The 20,030-nt window shown below is 44.9% G+C and overlaps 1 protein-coding gene and 1 pseudogene across 1 annotated transcript in view; one reads left to right on the top strand and one right to left on the bottom strand.

The window, feature by feature from the left end:
- LOC124775137 (reversion-inducing cysteine-rich protein with Kazal motifs-like) overlaps window positions 1-20,030 on the bottom strand; it is a 370,434-nt gene that overhangs the window by 293,549 nt on the left and 56,855 nt on the right. The window lies entirely within an intron of this gene.
- On the top strand, window positions 8,509-8,626 carry LOC124778755 (annotated as a pseudogene).

Genomic DNA, 20,030 nt, shown 5'->3' on the forward strand with positions numbered 1-20,030 from the left:
ATGTTAACCAATAATTCTTCCTTGTTCAGCGAGAGTGATTCTGCGTCACAATTGGTTAACAGAATACGCAATTCTCAAGGAAAACAACAGTGTTTCCGCAAAAGAACAGTAATTGTTGATGTAAGACGTATCGGCACTTTAGAGTCCACCTGACAATGGGCAATAGAAAACTTATGACACATTCATAAGGGAGACCTGTTCGTTAACGAAATTAACAATCCACAGTGCGCGCCAAGTGCAGTTTATGAACTGGCTGCCATTAGAACGAAATTACAGCCCTCTACGACTGACAGCAACACTCAAGCTGTCACCAGCAATCCGGGCTGAATCCTCCAGGTCCTGATTGAATTAGGAAGCCTGCGGAGGGGCAGACCTCGTCTGCATACATAGCGGGTCCGTTAACGAGGGAGTCCCAGTGCTTCACCGGCACCTCGCGGAATATGGATCCGCGAAACCAGAGAGCTGCGCCGCCAAATTGCGTGGACGCTGACAGCACTGCGCATTCCAAGCAGAATAGTAGTTTTACGTTATAAGTTTATCACAAATAACCGTAGCTGCATTTGGTAGTTAAAAAGTTGTTTGTCCACAATAAGTTTCAGCTTCCACACTGCGATGCACTGAAGAGACAATCCAGTATATCAAAGGGTGTCAATCAACGTTTTGCTGCAGAATTAGCTGTTTTGTAGTCTTCAGCAGCAGACATACATGTACTAGCGATTTATTCTCGTGGGACGTAAGGCACGAGTTCAGTGAATCAGTACGCACACGCTGCATCTGAGGACAGATACAACTAGTAAGTTATCAGTGTTCAACTCTCTCTGCCATTTGATTTAGTTATCCAGATTGACAAAATTAAATCACTGCTAACAAGTTCCTCATAAATTTTCGTTTGCTTCACAGTCAACACAAATGAAAACTACTCTGGAAAGAATGGAATTGCTTTAACATTGTTCTCGCTATGAGATATTGGTACTCTGCCAATTTTAAAAGCTGGTTTCGTTATCTACACCTGCTGTGCCTGTCAGCTGAAATGATATTATTCGCAAGCTCATGTAGATGACAAAAATCGATCATCTGGCGATTATTCATTTATCTCATTAATCTCATTCTGGAAACATCCCACAGGCTGTGGCTAAGCCATGTCTCCGCAATATCCTTTCTTTCAGGAGTGCTAGTTCTGCAAGGTTCGCAGGAGAGCTTCTGTAAAGTTTGGAAGGTAGGAGACGAGATACTGACAGAAGTAAAGCTGTGAGGAGGGGGCGAGAGTCGTGACTGGGTAGCTCAGTTGGTAGAGCACTTGCCCATGAAAGGCATAGGTCCCCGAGTTCGAGTCTCGGTCCGGCACACAGTTTTAATCTGCCAGGAAGTTTCAAGTGTAAGGTGATTTAGAGAGTGAAGTCATATGACGATATCGATCAGAGAATTGGTGGAAATGCTTAGATCAGTGGCCTTCTTCGTGTTATAAAAAGAGACTGTTGTGTGGCAGTGTGGCATTGTTTTCTGGGAGAACGCAGGGGGGCTTGAAGGCAAGTTTTTGGAGTTGGTTTTCTTCCTCTGCTCACGTGGTCTATCAACTTTGTGTCTGCAGTTTGTGTTGAATGAAGTGGCTGTAATGGGAGTGTGTGTAGGTTGATGTATAAAGATGAAAGAAAGGAGACGGTAAAACCTGCTGCTGGCCCTCTAGAATTACACAAAGCAGGCCGCTCGCCCTAACAACTCCATGTGACGAACACATCACCACCAACGGGACGACAAGCTCGCAATGAGGCACAGCGGAGAGATTTCGACTTCCAGCAACGACAGGTCATCAGCGACTCAACACCACCACTACCACCACCACCACCACCACCACCAACAGCCGTCCTCCCATTTTGGGCCAAACTCTGGTAAAAAAAATTCTGCCACCACCAGGATTTGGACTGCCTACTAAAGCAGCCGAGCGCTTCTGCATAGTCATGTGATAGCGTCCTAGGCAACGGAGGTGGACTCTTGGAGATCTTAGGGAGGGGTAGATTGGCAGCTTGTGCAAATATGGGCCCCACCTGAACAACTCACACAACATTACAGTAGAATGCACATCATCTCATGACAGTCATTTACGCATTTCAGAGAAATCCATTAATTTTTAAAATATCGTAGGAAACCTACAAACTATTACTACCAGGACTTTAGATCATGGCAGCAATTAATATGATTTTTATGTCCTATTTGTATCGTAAATTTAATCTTTGGACAGATCTTGTTGATGCCAGTGTGCAGTCTATCAGTTTTTATTTGTTGTCCATCTGTTGAGCAGAGGACGTAATCCATGAATTTTACAGAATATAATATGTATTCTCTTGCACTATATTTGTAAAAATATGTTGTCTAAGCATCATGAAACTGAGGAATCCATTAGTAATCCATCCTCTTGCAAATAAAATTCTGTGTTGGTCTGAAAGTAGTTTTGTACCATTGTAGGCCTCACTAATTTGAGGATTTCATTAATCTGTTGACCAAGGATTTAGCTGTATGCTTTCAGACGTTTCTTCTATCATGTCTTTTGTCTGAGTTACCGGTACATTGGAATTCATGCTCTGTACTTAGAATGAGACTTGCGTTGCTCTGTATGGATGTGTAATATCTTTCCTTTTTGTATTAACTGTATAGTGTTTATAGTTGTTCTTTGCATAACTTGAAGTTTTCAGGCAGTAACTGTAACATATTTCCTGCACACTTGTGACCGGCTCTTATCTGCATATGACTATAGGTTTGATTTGAATGTTTGGTTTGTGGATTTTTTGATAGCATTGGAAAGTAGTGGAGTGGCATTATTCTGTATCAGTTTGCTTTTTTGGGAGTTATCCAGTATCTTGCCTACACTTCTTCAGATAATTTTTTACTCTTATGTGGAATCTGTTTCTGATTTTAATTTTATAATATTATTTTCTCAGGTGAATTGTTGTGCTTATTGGACGGATTGATTTTTGTCCATGAGTGTTACTGTGTTTCCCTTGTATGCTTCTGAAGTAATGACTTTCTTATTTTGAAGTTTCTTCCTAAGGTTACTGAATGTTGGAAACGGTGTGCTTCTATTGTTTCTGTGCTGCTGTGCACACATGGGTGTTGTTATATTAAGGATTTATTTTTTTACTAGTTGTCTGGTTATCCCAGTTTTGACAGTACTGTTTTCACTTCTACGTCGCTTGTCAAAACATACTGCTCTTCTACATATTTTATTTTAACATGTGATGCTCACTGATACCTTAATTTACATTGCATTTATATTCTTTTCTTTCTTGTGTGTTTATGTGATGCTAAAATAATAATGTGTTAAGTTTCAGTTTAGTAACTTTAACAGTTTTCGAAATTTGGACGTTTTACAGAAAAATCATCAGCGCAATAGGAAGGAGTTAGAAAGCACAAAATTTGCATTCGGATTCCTTTTTCATTGTAATTTAATGGAAACAGTATACTGGATCTGACAAAATAATATTTTGGTTGAAATTCATGATTTTCTGTTTTTGTGTCCTAAAAACACGGAAGCAAGCACATACTGCGCTTCTATATGCGAGTATTTTATTTTAATCTGTAATCCTCACTGATACCTTAATTTACATCGCATTTATATCCTCATCTTTCTTGTGTGCTTATTTATGTGACTGTAAAGTTCACAAATGTGTGTTTTTTTATTGGTTGTGTTTAAAGTTACTACATTGTAATTAGGGTGTTTTGAGTTGACTAATTTTTCTTCTCTGCGCTTTTTCCTTCCCTTCACAGCAGTTTTAGTTGACATCGCTGACCAGACGGCAGCTATTATTAACGGTGTACGTAAGTTGCAATGAAGTCCTACTTAACTCATAACCTTGCCTGTGTTTAATTTTAGACTAATGGGATCCGGTTTCGAATTTAATCAGAATTCTTGGCAGCATGCATTGTTGTTTTTTATCTTTACATTAATATATTTAGGTCATTAGATCTGCGCGTGGTATTGAAATTTAGGTATCATATGGTCTTATGAATGCTGAGGTGAAGTCTTCTGAATTTCTAGTTAGAGGGCATAGGGAAATTTTTCTTTAATTGTCTCCACTTTACAAGTGATAGGATATAAATTGCATCTCTCATACCAAATCGAACTTCAGCTTTTCATTCCGTTGTCTAGTACTACACTACTGGCCATTAAAAATGCTACACCAAGAAGGAATGCAGATGATAAACGGGTAATCATTGGACAAATATATTATACTAGAACTGACATGTGATTACAATTTCACGCAGTTTGGGTGCATAGATCATGAGAAATCAGTACCCAGAACAACCACCTCTGGCCGTAATAACGGCCTTGATACGCCTGGGAATCGAATCAAACAGAGCTTGGATGGCGTGTACAGGTACAGCTGCCCATGCAGCTTCAACACGATACCACAGTTCATCAAGGGTAGAGACTGGCGTATTGTGACGAGCCAGTTGCTCGACCACCATTGACCAGACATTTTCAATTGGTGAGAGATATGGAGAATGTGCTGGCCCGGGCAGCAGTCAAACATTTCATGTATCCAGAAAGGCCCGTACTGGACCTGCAACATGCGGTCGTGCATTATCCTGCTGAAATGTAGGGTTTAGCAAGGATCGAATGAAGGGTATAGTCACGGGTCGCAACACATCTGAAATGTAACGTCCACTGTTCAAAGTGCCGTCAATGCGAACAAGAGGTGAGCGAGACGTGTAACCAATGGCACCCCATACCATCACGTAGGGTTTAGGAGGGATCGAATGAAGGGTAAAGCCACGGGTCGTAACACATCTGAAATGTAACGTCCAATGTTCAAAGTGCCGTCAATGCGAACAAGAGGTGACCGAGACGTGTAACCAATGGCACCCCATACCATCACGCCGGGTGATACGCCAGTATGGCGATGACGAATACACGCGTCCAATATGCGTTCACCGCGATGTAGCCAAATATGGATGCGACCATCATGATGCAGTAAACAGAACCTGGATTCATTCGAAAAAATTACTTTTTGCCATTTGTGCACCCAGGTTCGTCGTTGAGTACATCATCGCAGGCGCTCCTGTCTGTGATCCAACGTCAAGGGTAACCGCAGCCATGGTCTCCGAGCTGATAGTCCATACTGCTGCACACGTCGTTGAACTGGTCGTGCAGATGGTTGTTGCCTTGAAACGTCTCCATCAGTTGACTCAGGAACCGAGACGTGGCTGCACGATCCGTTACAGCTATGCGGATAAGATGCCTGTCATGTAGACTGCTAGTGATTTGAGGCAGTTGGGATGCTGCACGGCGTTCCGTATTACCCTCCTGAACCCATCGATTCCATATTGTGCTAACAGTTACTGGTACTCGACCAACGTGAGCAGCAATGTCGCGATACGACAAACTGCAATCGCGATGGGCTACAATCCGACCTTTATCAAAGTCGGAAACGTGATGGTACGCGTTTTTCCTCCTTACACGAGGCATCACAACAACGTTTCACCAGGCAACGCCGGCCAACTGCTGGTTGAGAAGTCGTTTGGAAACTTTCCTCATGTCAGCACGTTGTAGGTGTCGCCACTGGCGCCAACCTCGTGTGAGTGCTCTGAAAAGCTAATCATTTGCATATCACAGCATCTTCTTACTATCTGTATCACGTCATCTTCGTGGTGTAACAATTTTAATGGCCAGTAGTGTATATTCCAGCCATCCCTTCGTACTTATGCTTTGTGGAATGGAGGCTTACGGAGCTGTTTGCGTACAAGTGTCTTGTCGTGTTACAAATACAGCCACTGCTGATTGTCTCAATTTACAGACAGACGGACGTGTAATGAAGATAACGTGTTTGGTTTCTTGGAGCGTAGCTGTGTTGTACGAACAGTCGATTGGTTCACATTCGGCCGCTCACGATGGAACAGCATTCTTTCGCCCGAGGCCCTGGAAAGACGGATGTGTAGGAATGCTGCGGTGCCCCACGTAGCCGCAGCTGAGCCCCGGCAGGGGCGGCGGGAGTCCAGATGGGCCGCGATAGGACGGGCGAGGCGACACCGCGCCGACCGCGGGCTGCCCGCCGTGATAAATGGGCCGCTTCGCTCCCCGGACGCGTCGCGTCTCTGTCTGCCGCGGTGAGCCGAGGCGAGAGGCGGAGGCGCAGTGTAGCCAGCCAGCTGCAGGCACCTGCGGTGGTCACTCCCAGCGGAACTCCGGTGCGTCTCAACCGTTTTCGTAGCGCGGTTCACACCGCCTACGGTAGCGGTCGGCAAACTGCGGCCCGCAGACTGCGTGCGGCCAGAAACAAGTCTTCGTGCGGCCCGCGGTTCTGCGTCTTATTCTACAGGGTGAAAAGTATTTAAACCGACAAACTCTGGGAGGTTGTAGAGGACACCAAAACAAATATTTTTCCATAATAGGAGTATTTAAACCGACAGAGGAAGATTTCTCTGTCGTCAAATTAATTAAACCAACAAACACTTTTCCATTTTTTTATGACCAAGAGACAACACATTAACAAAACCCAATTTCAATTACGTTAGATTTTCAAAAATGCCAAAGCCAACGCCTTTACACTGGCTACCTATACTGAGCAACATTCCCCCACCGGACCTGCGCAGAGAGAACGCTCTCTTAGGCGAGTATGGAAAAGTGCTGAACAACGAGAAACTGCCAATCCATAAGGATGTTCCTGCCCTGGAGATGAACAGATTGCGCTCCAGACACCCCTCTTTAAAAAAGGCAAAAAATACGCATCCTCTCAACCCGGATTATGGCAACCTCTGGAAAACGCGGTGGAAAGAATCTGTGCCCCAAATCCTGCAGAATATGCCATGCATCAATGTCCAACCACCAGGATTCAATTTGCCAAGGAACACTTGGACGACCCTGAATCGAATTCGGACAAATAACGGCAGATGTGCGGACAGCCTCCACAGGTGGGGTAAAATCACCACCCCGAGATGTGACTGCGGCGCGGACCGGCAGACGATTCGTCACATCGTGGAAGATTGCCCTCTGAGACGTTTTGCAGGAGACCCCAATGAGTTTCTGACCGCGACTGAAAGTGCAATAGACTATGTCACAAATCTGGATGCTTGTTTGTGAACTTTTGTTTGTTATACACACTATTTTAAACACTTTTATATCTACAACTATATGTTACACACTGTGACTACTCTTTATTTCTGTGTCCCATGATTTTTATGTCTTTTCTATATGATGGGTTACATGCCATAAGCTAAATAAATAAATAAAATAAATTTCAAAAATGTCTCCATTGACACGTAAACAAAGGTTACACTGTTGGATCATGTTCTGTCTGACACGGGCAAAAACATCACGAGTGTCCTTTTCCCCACACAAAAAGTGGGGACCGAGCAGGCCATGGTACAGCACCACCTCTGCCAATCCACGTGTCTGGGAACCGTCGGTCCAGGAATCGACGCACACGACGACTTAAATGTGCGGGTGCCCCGTCATGTTGGAACCACATGAGTTGTCTTGTAGGGAGCGGGACGTCTTCCAGCAATTCTGACAATGCTCTGGCTAGAAAATTGTAATAGTGCCTGCCATTTAATGGCCTAGGTAGCAGATACAGCCCATTTAAATAGTCCCCAACAACACCGACCCACACATTAACGTTGAACCTCACTTGATGAGCGCTAGTAACTGTGGCGTGCGGGTTATCCTCACTCCAAACACGCGAATTCTGCATGTTGAAGATTCCATCAGGCCCGAACGTTGCTTCATCGGTAAACAACACAGAGGATGGAAATGTAGGATGCATTTCATACTGTTCCAGGTACCACCGCGAAAACTGTGCTCTGGATGGATAAGCAACTGGTTCCAGGTTGTGGACACACTGTAAATGAAATGGACGTAGCAATTGCTCTCGAAGGACTGTTCTTACACTCGTCTGATTCGTCCCGATTTTACGTGCAATCGCACGAGTGCTGATTGAAGAATCGCGCTCCACATGCTGCAAGACAGTTTCCTGCAGCGTTCTTACCGTGCGACGGCGTCCATGTCCAGGTAATCTGCTAAATGATCCAGTCTCACGCAGACGTTGGTACACAGCAGCAAAGGTCGTATGATGCGGGCTACGGCGACTAGGATATTGTTGTTGATAAACCCGCTGTGCAGATCGACCGTTGTGATGCGCTACGTAGTACGCACCAAACATATCCGAGTGCTCACTCCAGGTGTATCACTCCATTAGTAAACAGAGACAATGCACTACTACACTGGTGGACAGCAGTTTCCTACAAGTGAAGAGCGTAATACGCCCTTTAACAACTGAAGATCGTAATACGACACCTAACAACTGAAGAGCGTAATACGGCCTCCACCGGTTTAAATAATCCTCATAGGAAAAAATGACATTAGGGAAAAATATTTGTTTTGGTGTCCCCTACAACCTCCCCAAGTTTGTCGGTTTAAATACTTTTCACCCTGTATATGCTTCCAGCAAGTAACAGCAGAATCCAAAAACGTCCACTAGTTTGAAGAGCTTCGTAAGAAGGTGGCTTACTCGCTCAGTAGGCAACGGCCTTGCCGCAGTGGATACACCGGTTCCCGTCAGATCACCGAAGTTAAGCGCTGTCGGGCGTGGCCGGCACTTGGATGGGTGACCATCAGGGCCGTGATGTGCTGTAGCCATTTTTCGCGGTGCACTCAGCCTCGTGATGCCAATTGAGGAGCTACTCGACCGAATAGTAGCGGCTCCGATGAAAGAAAACCATCATAACGACCGGGACAGCGGTGCGCTGACCACACGCCCCTCCTATCCGCATCCTCAGCAGAGGATGACACGGCTGTCGGATGGTCCCGATGGGCCACTTGTGGCCTGAAGACGGAGTAATTTACTCGCTCAGTAACAAACAAAACTTCAGAGACAAAAAAATTTCAGATTTCCTTGATTTTAATTGACGATGGTGAATTCGGCCGTCAGATAAGTTTGCCGCCTACGTCAACCGTAGTGTTCTAGGTAGCGCTTCTACTGAAAGGGGGGGAGGGGGGTGCAGGGGTTAAGGGGCGTGAGAAGGTGAATATTTTACTGTTTGTTTTCGAACGCTGGCGTCTCTCGAGTGTGCACAACCACCTCCGATCACTTCGTTTAGTACAAATGTCAAGCAGAAGCTATATCGATACGTGAATGCACGTCATAGAGACGGCCGTCTCGAACTGTGGTACATACGTATGGCGAGTGAAACAAAAACAAATTGATGCTGTTGTAATACAAGGCAACTCGTAGAACCAAATGACATTCAGAATAATTAGTAAACATTTGTGATCATGTATGATACTGAAATTACTGTCATTAATTAGTGTAATATACTATTTTATGTGGGTTATCAGTTAATAGTAAAATTGAAAGGGGAAGGTCTGGTAAAAAGGCCACAACGGGAAAAGTGATCCTTGCCCTGAAGAGCGTTGCTGCTTGCCCAGAAGTCGTCACAACAGTTCTCGCATACACTGCCATTGTTTTAAGTGAGATTGGGAGAGAAAGCTTGTTTCGTCATTTTTCAATAAAACCTTTTTTGTTTTCAGTAATATGATGTGAGGTAATTCGTTTATGTTACTCTTGTTACATTACTTGTATGCAGAATAATAATTTTTTACGATGTCAGTACTTGAACAATGTCTTTTGATATAGAACTATAGTCCCTTGTTATTTATTTTTAATCAAGCGATTTGGATATCGATCTGTGAGATGGGGTCTGCCTGATCGCAGCACCAGCAAGACGCAGTCACCGTGGTTAACCAGGAGCGGCGTTACAAGCCAGGAAAAGGCCTGTCGGCGCCGCGTAGCATCACGTGGCACCAATCTAGTACTTCCGACTCAGAATAAAGTTCCCAACACGCCTAGCGGAGGACCGCTTACGCGTTGTTCTCGTTCGGTCGCGACGACTTCTGCGACGTGGCTGGACTTGAAGAAGTCTTCTATGCTGGCTGTATCATCACCTATATCTCACAGTCGACTTCGCTTGGAGTTGGTTTCGAGTACTGCACTTGTGTTCTGCGTAACCAGTGTATTGTGCTTAACACAGGTTTCGTGCACCAACACTCTACATAAGTACTTTTTACTCAGAGAGTTGTGCACAAACTAAAAAAAATGGTTCAAATGGCTCTGAGCACTATGGGACTCAACATCTTAGGTCATAAGTCCCCTAGAACTTAGAACTACTTAAACCGAACTAACCTAAGGACAGCACACACACCCATGCCCGAGGCAGGATTCGAACCTGCGACCGTATCAGTCCCGCGGTTCCGGACTGTAGCGCCAGAACCGCTAGACCACCGCGGCCGGCGCACAAACTAAAAGTGAAGCCTTACAAAGGAACGGCAGTGCATCGACTCACAGATTCATATGGTGTTCCTCCATGCCAGTACTGTAACTGGCTGTTGCAGTCTGTGCGTAATGGAGAGGCTGATACCGAAACGCTCTTTTTACCTGATAAAGCACGGCTGTACTTAACGGTGCAATGGCAGAACAATCGACGTTACGGCTATGAAAATCCTTATCAGTTATATTAAGCACCTCTAAATAATAGACAAACATTCGTTACTTGTGCAGTTAGTATGACATCAATTGTTGGACCCATATTTTTCCTCAAAACCATAAGTTCTTATAGGTGTGTGAAGTCAGGTGGGAGGCAGCTTCCGTCTCTGCATCACAGCTTGTGACTAGAGCGTCCAATTTGTGAGCTGCACCGAGCTTCTAACAAGGAGGGACTTATTTTCATTTAATATGTGCATTTTAGTTGAAGGTCATAAATTTTTTGCATGGATGTATATCTAGGACAGCGAGGAGAGAAGTAACACCCCCTAATTTTTATGCTAATTCTTAAAGCTTTTTTATTAAAACATTCTACTTCTTTATCCTTCACGTCTATAAATATACACTCCTGGAAATGGAAAAAAGAACACATTGACACCGGTGTGTCAGACCCACCATACTTGCTTCGGACACTATGAGAGGGCTGTACAAGCAATGATCACACGCACGGCATAGCGGACACACCAGGAACCGTGGTGTTGGCCGTCGAATGGCGCTAGCTGCGCAGCATTTGTGCACCGCCGCCGTCAGTGTCAGCCAGTTTGCCGTGGCATACGGAGCTCCATCGCAGTCTTTAACACTGGTAGCATGCCGCGACAGCGTGGACGTGAACCGTATGTGCAGTTGACGGACTTTGAGCGAGGGCGTATAGTGGGCATGCGGGAGGCCGGGTGGACGTACCGCCGAATTGCTCAACACGTGGGGCGTGAGGTCTCCACAGTACATCGATGTTGTCGCCAGTGGTCGGCGGAAGGTGCACGTGCCCGTCGACCTGGGACCGGACCGCAGCGACGCACGGATGCACGCCAAGACCGTAGGATCCTACGCAGTGCCGTAGGGGACCGCACCACCACTTCCCAGCAAATTAGGGACACTGTTGCTCCTGGGGTATCGGCAAGGACCATTCGCAACCGTCTCCATGAAGCTGGGCTACGGTCCCGCACACCGTTAGGCCGTCTTCTGCTCACGCCCCAACATCGTGCAGCCCGCCTCCAGTGGTGTCGCGACAGGCGTGAATGGAGGGACGAATGGAGACGTGTCGTCTTCAGCGATAAGAGTCGCTTCTGCCTTGGTGCCAATGATGGTCGTATGCGTGTTTGGCGCCGTGCAGGTGAGCGCCACAATCAGGACTGCATACGACCGAGGCACACAGGGCCAACACCCGGCATCATGGTGTGGGGAGCGATCTCCTACACTGGCCGTACACCACTGGTGATCGTCGAGGGGACACTGAATAGTGCACGGTACATCCAAACCGTCATCGAACCCATCGTTCTACCATTCCTAGACCGGCAAGGGAACTTGCTGTTCCAACAGGACAATGCACGTCCGCATGTATCCCGTGCCACGCAACGTGCTCTAGAAGGTGTAAGTCAACTACCCTGGCCAGCAAGATCTCCGGATCTGTCCCCCATTGAGCATGTTTGGGACTGGATGAAGCGTCGTCTCACGCGGTCTGCACGTCCAGCACGAACGCTGGTCCAACTGAGGCGCCAGGTGGAAATGGCACGGCAAGCCGTTCCACAGGACTACATCCAGCATCTCTACGATCGTCTTCATGGGAGAATAGCAGCCTGCATTGCTGCGAAAGGTGGATATACACTGTACTAGTGCCGACATTGTGCATGCTCTGTTGCCTGTGTCTATGTGCCTGTAGTTCTGTCAGTGTGATCATGTGATGTATCGGACCCCAGGAATCTGTCAATAAAGTTTCCCCTTCCTGGGACAATGAATTCACGGTGTTCTTATTTCAATTTCCAGGAGTGTATTTCTCATCAAAGCCACTTCTGTGAGGAACATCTCTCTTCCAACGAGAGACTAGTTTGTTGACACCGTCACTGAAGAACGATTGACTGTGTTGTCAGAGGCAGAACACCACCTCTGCTTGCGGCACCTTATCACTATGGAAGTGACGTCCTTGAAGGTTCTGGAAACATATGAAAACCGGATGGGGCCAAGTCGGGACTACATGGAGGACGATCAATGACAGTCACTCCAAGGCGTCGGATTATTGCAGATGTTGCAGTGCCCATGTGTGGCCTAGCCTTATAATGCTGAAGAAGAAGGTGCTTTATGTATGTAAAAATGTTTTCCGTGGTAGAAACTCAATAACAGAACGCTGTTTCTCACGCACCGACATGATTAGGTTACACTCCGCCATGTTACACGCTTCAGTTCGGAGCCCTCTAGCGGCAGAGGGATACAACTTGCCCCAGAGAAGCGACAAAGTCGACCTAGTGATATGCATCACACGTTATACCTCAACTGGTACTGGGAACAGAATAAATAATTCGAAGGTATTTGTTTTCAGCAGGCCCTCATAGTAGCCGCAGTTTCCCGCTATAATTACTGTGTAGCGCAGTATTTCGCCGTTTGTATCGTGACAGTAGTTGGTTTTCATGTGCAAAGGCAGGTATAGTTGTAAAGCTCGTCAGCTGGGAGGCAGCTTCCGTGATGGCAGCAGGACATCAGAGTAGAGCTTCTAGTTTGTGAGCGCCAACGAGCTTCTGACAAGAAGCGACTTATTTTCACTTATCCTGTGAATTGTCGTTTAAATTCCTAAATTTCTTCATAGGAGATTTTTATTCTTCTAGTGTATATCTCGCGTACACCACAACATTAGTGGCTTCACAGTCATGTGTTTTTTCTGTTTTTTGGTTTCTGGTCGTGCGGAGTGGCCGCACTGTTTGAGGTTCCATGTCACGGATTGCGAGGCCCCTCCTGTCGGGGTTGGGTTGTTTGGGGGAGTAGACCAAATAGCGAGGTCATCGGTCTCATTGGATTAGGGAAGGACGGGGAAGGAAGTCGGCCGCGCCCTCTCAAAGGAACCATCCCGGCATCTGCCTCGAGCGATTTAGAGAAATAACGGAAAACCTAAATCAGGATGGCCGGACGCGGGATTGAACCGTCGCCCTCCAGAACCTCCTGCCGGAGGTTCGAGTCTTTTCTCGGGAATGGGTGTGTGTATTGCTCTTAGCATAAGTTCGTTTAAGCATTTAAGCAGTGCGTAAGTCTAGGGACCGATGACCTCAGCAGTTTGCTCCCTTAAGAATTCACACACAGTTGAACATTTTCTGTTGAGCCTGTTTATAATTTCCGAGTTATTCCACATTGCTTTGGCTCTGTTTTATGAGACCTCATACGGCTTTTATACACAGTACAGTATAGATAGGTTCTGTACTAGTTGTATGTAGACACAAGGGCAATTGGCTGCTGTCCGTAATCAGCTGGAAGCTGAGCTGAACACAGTCAGCGGGCTTCTGGCTACTCCTCAAATCTGCAGCGACATCGGGGCACCAGAGTCGAGGCCTGCGAAACCTCTCATGTCGCTGTAACACCCTGGTGACCTCGTTGTCGCTGCGACTTCCAATGAGTATCATCTGACTGGTCTGTCTTCGAGAGTGAGTGGAGGACAATGGTGGATTCGCATGCCTCTGGCCACACAGCTGACTCTTACCTCTTAACAACGGGTACGAGTTGCTTCCCAGTGGTGATAACACTTCTCACCCTACATGGGACGCTTCACCTTTTGGAGTAGTGGCCGATTTTCCTACTCAGTCTAGACAAGAGACAGGTAAGCTATTCGTTGGGAGCTCCAACGTTAGGCGGGTGATGGAGCCCCTCAGGCAAATAGCATTCACGGATGAAAGAATACCAGTGTGCACTTGGAACATTTGCCAGCGGTCTCGACTGGGATGTGGAAGCGGATCTGCCAGCGGCTGTCTGGTGGCTGTCGAGCACACTGGCTGCAACCGGCTGCAAATCTGGCTCATGTCAGCACAAATTACGGCTGCTGCTTCCGTCCTGAGGTCACCCACAGATGCTACAAGCAGATGGGTGATCTGGTGTAGACAGCCAGAGGGCTGTAGGATAAGCTCACTATTTGTAATATTGCACCCAGATTCGATCGCAGTCATCTGGTTTGGAACAGATTGTCTAAACCAGAAGCTCAGATGATTTTGTGACTGTATGGGACAAGAATTTCTTGACCTCCGATATCGGCTGGATAGTTGTACGGTTTCTCTTTAAACCTTTCGTGAGCCGTGGGAAACATGCTTCCCACTACAATTAACTCGCTCCTAGGCCCGTGGGATTCACAGTCCCCACCTCTGTACGGTGCTACCACCTAGAGAACAGTATAAAAAGCTGGCCGGTGTGGCCGTGCGGTTAAAGGCGCTTCAGTCTGGAACCGCGTGACCGCTACGGTCGCAGGTTCGAATCCTGCCTCGGGCATGGATGTGTGTGATGTCCTTAGGTTAGTTAGGTTTAATTAGTTCTAAGTTCTAGGCGACTGATGACCTCAGAAGTTAAGTCGCATAGTGCTCAGAGCCATTTGAACCATTTTGAACAATATAAAGTACTACTTCCAATCGGAAGTCCCAGCCATTTTTTCTGTACCTTCGCGCAGAGGCATTGTATTGCTGAGTGTTGCTCTGTAGAGGAGCCTTTCAGTGGTGTTTGCGTGACATTTTGCGATTTTTTCCTCAAAGCTATAGTATTTAACCAAATTTATGAAGGAAAACGTAAAATTGGAACGAGCAGAATTCCAGTTTGAAACAAAAGGAGCCATTTCTGCAGTGAAATGGATGCTAACCGTCCAGACACTTTCCTGTCCTCAGTTCATGACCCATGAGAAACGGCCACAGTGAGAAGGAAAAACAAGGATCGTACTAGTACAGATATTTCTTGTCCTGATGTTGTGTCCGAATACAACAAAATAATGGGTGGTGTCGATAAGTTTGATCAATTAGGAGAAAGGTATGCTATTGGCAGACGTTCTGTAAAATGGTGGCACAGAATATTTTATGTCCTGGTGGATGTTGCTGCAGTGAACAGTTTTATCCTGTGGAAAATAAGGAAAAGAGAAAGTGGACAGCACGATCAGCTCACATACAGGATCCATCTAGCCAGACAACTAATCGCTGGCTTCTCATCCCAAAAAAGGCGTGGACAAAAACCTGTCCTTCTGGCAAAAAGGGGTAAAGTACCTGAAGATTTTCGTCATGTAGCTGTAGGGGAGCATCAACACATTTTAGGAGATACTTACTGGACGTGCCGTCATTGTAGTACCAATGGTGCGGAAAAGAGCACTCGCTGTGTTTGTACATTTTGTCAAATACCACTTTGCATAGACCCATGTTTCAGAAAACTTTCATGGCAAGTAATTGTGAAAAATCATTGTAACAAGAGAAGTAAATTTATCAAATAAATATGACATATATTGAAAAAGTTGTTTTTGTCAGTTAACTCCAAGGAAGGGCAGTGGGAAGAATACTTCCCTCCTTGTTGTGTGACCTCACTTTCACAGTTGGAGCAAATTTGATATTCTGTATGATAAATATACCTATCTGTTTACTACTATCTGCTCTCCATTCATTAAAAAAACTGCTCAATAATTTTGCCCACGAAAGGGTTAATAGGTCAGGTTTGCACCACAATCAGGTAGTCGCTAGAAGGGTAGCAGAGTACGTGCAGCATGCACCGGAAGGTTATTTTCTCAAATAATGTTCCCACGAATAGAAAACAGAGAAGGCTAATTATGATATTAGTAAACTACATGAGGGTCCTTCGTAAGGTCCCAGATTTAGTATCGCTTATTGAAGGTTGCAATACAGATAATAAGAGGAACAGAAAGATGGCTGAAACCGGAAGTGAATAGCAAAAAAATTCTAAATACAGTTTGGAATATTCATTGCAAGGATATGTTAGTGGCAAAAGATTACATCATTGCTATTGCAGTAATGAATTCGACAATATCTAGCGAGGCTATCACAAATTTCGAATGTGATTTAATCGGGGTGATATGAAGCGTTAATTGTGCATGATTGATGATAATCGGATGCTTTTATAGACGGCCAGTGCCAGGAGCTGCGAGAGATTGCAGGTAACTCTCACCTCTGATATGGTGTTGCTGCATGATATTCTTAGGGAGGTTGGGGTTTATTACTTGCTTGCTATACCTGGATACCATCTGACTTCATTCATATGATAAAGTGGTTAGCAGTAGTTACCACTCTCACTTTTTTGAATAATTATGTTTTATTCCATGAACCGGTTTTCTAACCTTTTCAGGTTCATCTTCAGATGGTTTCAGGAAGTTACATCATTACTGGTAGCATAAGGCTGGGTGCTGGCTCTATGGCAGAAAGATGGGTCACACTTTAACGTATCGCCATGACTATAGCTTATCTGTTGATATGGGTGTAAATTTAGTTTTTACTTACTGTGACAATATAGGCGGCTTTTTTCGGTCACTGTCCATCTGTCTGCCTCCATTTTGATGTCCAGTAGTTATATCAGTACACACACTTCCACACAAACTATATTACTTTACACTTTGACAGCGAGACTTTTCCAGCATCCAGCATTCGCTTTACAACTGTTGCTTGTAACAAAGATATTGACAGAAAGATATGGCATAGGACTACTATGTACAGAGATGTAATTTGTTGTTCTTTACATGTATTTAAGCCGATATAAGGCCAAGTATTTTAATCAGGATGGCGATAACATGAGAGCACAAGATAAAATAAATAAATAAATTACTACAATAACAAACTTCAGGTGATCTGATATCTTATTTCTAATTGTATATTACAGGGAATTCATAGCAATTTTTTTATCGTGTTTGGCATTAACATGAATATCCAGGAATCAATAATACAGAGTTATTGTATCTGCAGTGAGATGCAGCTGTCTGTATGACTAGGACCTTTAATTGAAATATTTATCTACACAAATACAGCACCTGACTACCTTCTGGTCTTACGTAAAATCAATAAGCTGTTCGAAATCATGTATTCAGTCACTCAGTGATCGTGATGACACCGAATAGGGAAAATGACAGAGAGAAGCGCAAAATACTGAATTACGTCTTTCGAAACTGTTTCACCGCAGTACATCGTAACATGATGCCTCATCTCAATGATCGTACGAACTTCGTAATGGTAGATATTGGGATAACTGATAGCGCAATAGAAAGAAAAAACTGAAATCGCTTTGTAGCCGAAAGAAATCAGGGCCAGTTGAGATACCAGTAAGATTTCATAGAGATATTAACAAAGAATTGCTGCACTTCTAGCAGCAATTACCACAGGTCGTTGGTACAACGAAAGGTACCTAGCGACTGGTAAAAAGCGCAGGTCATTCCCTTTTCCAAAAATGATCGTAAGACAGGTATACATAATTATAGACGTACATCGTTGACGTCAATCTGTTTTAGAATTATGGAACAAGTTTACACTCCAGTGTTTTGACACTTCGGAGAACGAAAATCTATGTAACAAAATATCATGGATTCTGTACTCAAAGATATTGCGAAACTTGCCTCGTTCTGTTCCTCCATGAGATTCATAGCACTGCAGACATCGACGCTTAGAACGATATCGTGTTTCTCGACTTCAGAAAGACATTTGACACCGTTCCGCGCCGCCATTTAGTGAAAAAATACGAGCTTACCGACTGTCGCAATAGACTCTCCACTGGATTCAAGACTTCCTAGTACACAGAATTCAGCACTCCGCTCTCAGTGAAACAAAATCGACAGATGTAAAGGCAACTTTAGGAATACTCAAAGGGAGTGTGACAGGACTGTTACTGTTTACAATGTGGATAAATGATCTAGTAGGAAGCGTCGGAATCTCTTTAAGGCTGATACGAGATGATGCGATTTTCTATTAGAAGTAGGCAACGCCAGAAGACAGTGACGATTTGCGGAAGGACCTAAAGAGGATTGTTGAATGGTGGATGGGCTGGCAGTTGACCCAGAACGTAAGAAAGTCAAACTTATTACACATACCTAGAAAAAAAAATAGAATACTGTATAACTAGACGATGACGACTAGTTGCTGGAAACACTAACCACGGTAAAACATCTAGGAGAATCTATTAGGAGCGACCTTAAGTGGAATGACCACATGAAACAAACAGTAGGAAAAGCAGAAGCGAGACTCCAATTCGCAGGATGAATCTTTAGGAAATGTAATTCAGTCACTAAAAAAGTCGCTCACAAGGCACTTTTCAGATCGATTCTTGAGCCTTGTTCGTCAGTCTGAGAGCGTTTCGTTTCGTCACGAGATGGTTTAGTCGCACGGGAGTGTTAACAGATGCTCAGCAAACTCGAATGGCAGGCGCTACAAGAGAGGTTTACTATTGAGATTTCGAGAGAGTACTTCCGAAGAGGAGTCGGGTAATTTATTACTTCTTCCCATGTACGAGATGCGACAATAAAGTAATGAGACTGATTTTCTTTGCAAGATGTGGTAACCCAGCAGGCTTGCTTAGGCACAATATCTTTGTCCTTGGTCTATAAGTTCTAGTTCACAAGCGGCACATCGATGCAAGTGTTCAGTCGTGAGTTGTGTTGCAATAGGCTAACACGTGTTTGTGGCTCTCGTCACAGAAATGGAACCGCATAATATTTCGCAACGGTATGCCATTTCTTTTTGAGTTAAATTGGGTGAAAACTCGACGACAACCTATGGTAAGCTTCAGAAGGCTTTTGGAGAGGAGGTTATGTCAATAGCTCAAGTTTTTCGTTGGCATAAAATGTTTAGAACGAATGTTGAAGATGAAGACTGCAGTGGACGACCATCAACCTCACGAACGGATGTCAACTTGGCCAGGGTGCGTGAACTCGTACGATCTGATCGAAGATTGTCCGTGAAAATGATTGCACAAGAACTGAACATCAATCGAGAAACGGTTCGTCTAATAATAACTTCTTGGTATGAGAAAGATTTGTGCAAAAATGTTCCCCAAAAATCTCACACCACAACAGAGAGAAACACGGAAAAATGTGGCAGCCGATCTGTTAGAGCAAACGGAAATCAATCCAGAATTGTTGAACCATGTTATCACTGGTGATGAAAGTTGTTTTTTTCAGTACGATCCAGAGACAAAACGCCAAAGTTCGCTGATGTGTTGGCAAATGTGCCAACACCTTGTAGATAGAGGAGGCCGAAATGCACGCTATCTAACGCAGACGGGCGTGAATTCTGGAACAGGATAAGTGGTGAATTCTAATAAGAAAAGCATGCAGCTCCTCGAATACTTATCTTTTAATTCCTTCATGTGAGTACAGCATTCTGGATGAGACATTTCATACGATAACTATCAAACTATGTAAGGCTAATGGCGCCTTGCTAGGTCGTAGCCATGGACTTAGCTGAAGGCTATTCTAACTGTCTCTCGGCAAATGAGAGAAAGGCTTCGTCAGTGTAGTCGCTAGCAAAGTCGTCGTACAACTGGGGCGAGTGCTAGTCCGTATCTCGCGACCTGCCTTGTGGTGGCGCTCGGTCTGCGATCACACAGTGGCGACACGCGGGTCCGACATGTACTAAATGGACCGCGGCCGTTTTAAGCTACCACCTAGCAAGTGTGGTGTCTGGCGGTGACACCACATTCGCAATGGTGTTCAAAGGGATCACCCAGACCAAAGAAAGCTCGCATGTCAAAGTCAAAAGTGAAATGCGTGCTTATGTGTTTCTTTGATTCCAAGGGAAT

This window comes from Schistocerca piceifrons, chromosome 2, assembly GCF_021461385.2.
Source record: "Schistocerca piceifrons isolate TAMUIC-IGC-003096 chromosome 2, iqSchPice1.1, whole genome shotgun sequence".
NCBI lineage: Eukaryota > Metazoa > Arthropoda > Insecta > Orthoptera > Acrididae > Schistocerca > Schistocerca piceifrons.